The sequence below is a fragment of the Helianthus annuus genome, chromosome 7 (genome assembly GCF_002127325.2).
Source record: "Helianthus annuus cultivar XRQ/B chromosome 7, HanXRQr2.0-SUNRISE, whole genome shotgun sequence".
Classification (NCBI taxonomy): domain Eukaryota; kingdom Viridiplantae; phylum Streptophyta; class Magnoliopsida; order Asterales; family Asteraceae; genus Helianthus; species Helianthus annuus.
In genome coordinates this window covers 76,780,972-76,787,181 of record NC_035439.2, presented here as the reverse complement: position 1 = coordinate 76,787,181, position 6,210 = coordinate 76,780,972, and the positions used below count along the sequence as shown (strand labels likewise).

Sequence of the window (6,210 nt, the reverse complement as noted above, 5' to 3'; positions counted from 1 at the left end):
TTCTTCTTTATTTGGAGCATGAATGACGTTAATTATGTGAAATTCATTTAAATTTTTGTGGTTTTTGGTGTGAAACATGGTTTATCGTGTCGTATAATTGGGATTATGATTTATGTAGTTTCTTGTTACTTTGATGGATTACTCGCTTTTGAGTGAATCATTTTACTGTAAATAATGAATGTTTAGTTTTCCATTACCTATGAGAGAGATTTGAAGAATGAAATTATGGTTATCTCAGGAAACTAAGGAATAGAGATGCAACTCTAAGATTAATAGCTTCATACAAGATGGCATGTCTTCACTCCAGACATTGATGCAACTCTAATTTCTTATCACCAATGTTTTCTCAACTCTATTTTTGTTAAGATTTGCAGATAAGTCGTTCTAGAACTGTGCTAGATTCGTATATGACGAACCCTAAAAAATTGCTTTTTGTTAAATTTTGTTCGAGTGTTCGTTGATGAAGCATCATTGGATGATCATGCTTCTCCTGGTTAAATTACAGTTAATCTTTTCTTTGATTTCATTATTTCTGTAACATTATAGTGTATATTTTGCATCAAGTCTTTTTAATTGTTAATATTCATTTATTCACCTTAATAGCAACAAAACTGGACATGAAAGTAATTATTTTAACTCTTAAAAATGCTACAGGTAAGTATTAAAACCTAAAGAGCATCATCACTTTAAGTAACTTCAACCCGTTTGACCCAGTTGTCTAGTTTTCTTCACAACATTATTTACGGGCACAAACTCTTTAGCGTTTAAGGTAGTTGAAGATGCCAAGGAGATGACTAACTGGTGGGATACTAAGAGATTCAAGATGCACGGGTTAGCCTTTGGTGATCGGATAAATTTTTATTTGTAATCTGTTTGTTGTTGCCTTTTCTTTTGATGGACTGATGGTGAAGAATAAGCAAGCACAAGCCGGGATCCTGATAAGGTAATATTTTCATTTCCTATTTCTATTTTTGTTTATATTTTAGTCTCTTTTTATATTTATCACTTTCAGTAATTACTTTACAATGAAACCATAAGCAGAATGTTTTTGTTATTTTTTCTTCTATATTTTTTTTTTTTGGATATCTGGGTAAAGCATATGTGTTGTACGTAAGGTATTGTCTTACGTAAAGTTAAAAAGTAGTGGGGAAAGTTAGAGTAAACAAATAAACCATAGTTCAAAATTTGAATGTCTGCAAACTTAAAAAAACTGCCTAATTAAAACTATAGTCTAATTCATTTTGACCTTTGAAGTTTCTTGAAGATGTTGTAGTGGATCCCATTTGATAGAGACAGATCATGTGGGACCCGCAAAATGACCATTTAAGGTACGTGGTTATTAAGGCTGTGCGGTATGGGCTTCGTCCCCGCCTCGTCCTCCTCCGTCGCCGCCCCGCCCTCCATTTCCCCCCACCCCGTCGTCGTCCAGAACGGCAACAACCAGACGTCCTCGACGACCCACTAGAAGACAAAACAACAAAACGTCCTCGTCGCTGGCCCTCTTCAGTCTCTCTCAACCTCTCTCTGTACAACAAAATTGAAGAATCTGAATCTCAGAACATAATTCAACACTATTTGTAATCGCAAACCCTAGGTTAACGATTCTTTCCGTTTATTCGCTGTTTATGGCTTCCAGATCTTACAACAATTGCTACACATCTTTAATAGCCTACTTTTTTGTCAATTTATCAGTTATTCTTTCACATGTGTACGTATTATCGATCGTTGTTAGCTTAGAGAGAGGTACGGTTGCAATTTGTGTTCAATTTTGTTCTGTGTGTTTAGTTTTTTTTGTGAATCTAGGTCTAGAAGGTAGAAAATTAGGTTACATATGGAGGTTTTTGAGCGAATTTGATGTTAGGTTATGGTTGAATACTTGAATTAATGAAGTTGATGTTAGGTTATGATTAAATGAATTTGATGTTAATCGATTCAACTCCTTCTTCATCATAAGCCTGTTTGCTAACTTTTAGGTGATAATTTGATAGAAGTGATGAAGTTGTGTATTGTTACGCTGTTGATTTTTTGGATTCGCTCTATTCGCATTTAATTATTTGGCATTCTAATCGACTGAACTCGTTCGTCATATGAAGCTTTTTGATTTACTTTTAGATGAAATCTGTATGTTTTTGTTAGTTTTTTAATCCGAAAACCTGCTTATAGTTTGTGTATATATGCGCACTTCATGCATATGAGATTCGAGATTTACGGTTAATACATTTACAGAAATCGATTTAGGAGATGCTTTGAATCTGAACATTAGGAGATGCAAATATGTTAAGCCAACACCTGTTCAACGTTACACTATTCCCATTTCTTTAGCGGGCCGAGACTTGATGGCTTGTGCTCAAACGGGCTCGGGAAAAACAGCAGCATTTTGTTTTCCTATAATCAGTGGGATTATGAGACAACAATCTGTGCAAAAGCCACGTGGCAGTAGGACTGTTTTCCCTCTTGCTCTTATTCTATCTCCTACTAGAGAGCTTTTGAGTCGGGTTTGATTTAAGATTCATGACTAACTTTGTTATGTATATTCGTATATATATTGTTGACATGTTTAATATAGAAGGCGTTTGATGTTGTGTTATATGCAGATACATGTGGAAGCTCGAAAATTTGCTTATCAAACAGGTGTCAAGGTAGTGTTTCTACCATGGCGTGATTAGCTGCTTCGTGATTATAAAACAGGCGAGATTTTAACAAGAGCCTCAAGGTTTGACCAAATCTTTTAAGAAAAGTTGCTGTATGGAACAAGAATTCGTATTTTTTGAATAACAGTCTATTTCCGTGAATGAAAATAAATTTTGAGTGCCTTTAAATCAGTTTGACCTATTCGACCTGTTTGTTTTTTACTAATTTCTTTCAACCTCTTTGGATAACAATAACCCGAATGGTTTCACCTGAAACGGCCCTCAGAAGTGCGCTTTTTCTCATGTCTTTTTTAATGAAATTCTGTCATGACTCTTGTTGCCTGTAGGAGTTGTTCATATGTTAAAGGGGTTATTGGGTTTGAATGTATTAGTTTAATGTGTGTGTAGAAATAATATATGTGCGTTGTGGTTTGATTGAAGTTAAAAATGCTGAATATTGTGGTAAAAAAAAAGTAGAAGTTTAAAATATATATATATATAAAAGTGGTGGGGTAGGATCATCTAGGACCATCCTCCCATACCCTCTAGTTTTGTGGGATGGACCATCCTTAGGAGGACTATGATGTGGCGCCTACGTGGCGGATCATCCTCCAAGAGAGGACCATCACCACACCCTCTAGCCTAATTATTACTAAACTACATAACTAAAATTTTAGCATATACATTTTATATGAATTATAACATTTCTTTTAATCAATTATTTCTATTGGTTTAATTGAGAAAAAGAAGCATGAGTATACTGATCTAGGCACTTGAAATGGTGCTTAGCGTTGGTTTGAAGTCTGATAGGGTTCTTTTTCTGTAATTTAGATGCTAATTATCTATGTTTTAGGTGGATATTAATCTATCAGATGCTACGTGGACCCGGGCAGTTGTTCCTAGCAAAGCATCAACAGGTACGAATGTGGGTGGTATTCATGTTGGGTTGGCGGGTTAAATTGGTGAACCCAAGCACGAACCATATTATTACTAGTGTCGTAAACATCAACCCTAAACTAGAGGTGTACAAAAAATCCGGTTTTACCGAAACCAGAAAAAAAAACTGAAACGTGTTTTTTAACCTTTTTTAATAACCAGTTTTAGAACCGAACCGAACCGCCGGTTGTAGACCAGTTAGGGATATTTATCTTCGAAACCGGTTTTAAAGTCGAAACCGGTTATAAAAAACCGGTTTTTTGGAATAAATCGGTTAAAACCGACACTAACCGGTTGGACCGGTTATTGTTTTGAGTAAAAAACCGGTTATAAAAAAAACCGTTTTTTGTTTTTGATTAAAAAACCGGTTCAGTTAATATAACCAAAACGGAAAAACCGATTTGTACACCTCTACCCTAACCCAAGCACTTTAAATTCGCATAACCTGGAGATGACCCGTATAGCCCGTTTATCTAACCATGCCAAAAGAGTTGAGAAGTTGTAAATGAGTTGGCGAGTTTTTTAACGGGTTCATGGGTTAAACTGGTTGCCATATAAACCCGAGTATGATAAGTTATTTAAATTAAAGTCTGCTTGACGTTGATTTCCAGTAAAGGGTGATATTCGGTTTAAGAAAAACGATGCACAAAAGGACAAATGATGATGTTCAGATCAAAGGAGTTGATCATCTGTGGAGTCGGCAAAGCTACGTAGAAATGAATGAAATTAGTCAAAAACAATTTTCTTTTATCAACGTCTTTAATTCAAAAGCTTGGTGATTACATTTTTACTCTCTCCTTAATATAACTTGTGACATAGGAAATTATGGACTCCACCGTAACACGCGAGTTTCCTATTAGTTAATAATAATACAAGTTCATTCCGTAGACATATCTGATCATAAATTTAAATTTTAACAAAGAATGTATACATATTAATATTAGAATGTTTGAAAATGTGAATCACTAATTTTGTAATTTAAAATTTTGAATTGTTGGAGTTGTAAAAATTTGATTGTTAATTTAAAAACCGAAACTGTAAATATATGATTGTTGTAAATCAGGTCTTTTCAACATAATCAAACAATGAATTTAACAAGAAAAATTCTTTGATTAAAATTGAACGTTTATAAACCCCACACTATAATCTCTATTTATACTTAATAACCCATTGGAGAACAAGTAATCTACTCCTATAGGGAAACCAAATAGAATAATTCTAATATAAATCCTAAATATTCCTATTAAAATAAAATACAAATAAAAATAAACCACTTAAATCATTCAAATTTTGAGTATTGGCAAGATTAGTTCCAACAATCACCCTCCTATAGTTTTAAGTTCTTCCTAAGTATTGAACACCAAGTAAGACACAAAGTTCTTCCACCTTAATATGAGGTCTCTTGTGTTCGCTTTGAATCAACACCTTTTCTACAGCCAACGCAACACTGCACCCCTTGTTTTCTGACTCCTTTGGGATCACACCTAAAACTTGTCTAAACACTTGAACCATCAACCACAAATAAGGCAACATCCTTTCTCTTCCACCTTTATTAAACCCCTACTTTACCCCCTTTGAAGTCTATTGTTGATCTGATCTAACACTGCACTACATCTGGGTTTTATCCTTTGAACAAGCCAGCAATCACTGCTCCTTGATTTCTATGGTCTTTTTGTTGTTGATCACAACCTCGCTCACTACAACCTGCTGCTACCATTTGATCAACAAACCCTCTTGCACATTCCTTTTTAATCGCAACAACATTTTTTCTACTAAAATGTTTCACCATGCACTTTGGATGGTTCCCACGGGTAGCACCTTTTTTTTCAATTCGCAACTGATGTTTGTTCTTTATCAAACATAAGTCAAAACTTTGCCTTGCTTCATGACACTAAGGCCATGGGGTGTAATCTAACATTTAGAGTGTTAACAGTGACATGGCATGTTAAATAACATAGCAAACCACTCCCTCCTTGTGTTAAAGGGCATTAAATGGGTTACGTGTTAACATGTTAACCCAATGTTAAGAGATTTAGTTAATTATTCTTTTCTTTTCTAGACCAAAAAATCACTAAAAGATAGGGTTAAATGAAGTTAATGGGATTAAACCATTTCCTTAAAGTGAGGCAAAGTGAAATGAGAAAAAAGGTTGATGTACCACTTAAATGGAGTTAAGATAAGTTAAAATATATCCAAAGCCTAACAGAACCAACAAAATCTTCTTTTCTAAATATTCTACTATCTTCTTTAAAGACCCGTATAATCCAATTATTGAATTTAATATTACAACCTTTTGACTTCTGCACCCAATAGTTATAGTTTGTTGTGATCGGATTTTTTTGTACCACCCTTCGGAATTAAATTCGCAATGTTTCTATTCGATTGCCGATGACAAACCTCCAAAATTTGAAAAACCACTTTGATACAAATTGTTTGGAAATTAAGCTTTCTTCAGCGTAATCAAACAATGGATTTAACAAGAAAAACTCTTTAATTAAAATTGATGGTTATAAACCTAAATGATAATCCCTAATTATTTTGAACGGCCCCTTAGAGAACAACTAATCTACTTCTATAAAAAACCAAGAGTGAATTTCAAGAATTGTCCTTTATCTTTATACATATTTTCAGGCGATGTCCTTTA

At 34.2% G+C, this 6,210-nt stretch overlaps 1 long non-coding RNA gene across 1 annotated transcript; it reads left to right on the top strand.

The window, feature by feature from the left end:
- The first annotated feature begins 2,127 nt into the window (after nucleotides 1–2,127).
- Nucleotides 2,128–4,401, top strand: LOC110938428. Its single transcript, XR_002591384.2, has 4 exons — nucleotides 2,128–2,495; nucleotides 2,595–2,713; nucleotides 3,484–3,547; nucleotides 4,178–4,401. It is a non-coding gene; the product is annotated as an uncharacterized LOC110938428 (long non-coding RNA).
- The last annotated feature ends 1,809 nt before the right edge of the window (nucleotides 4,402–6,210 follow it).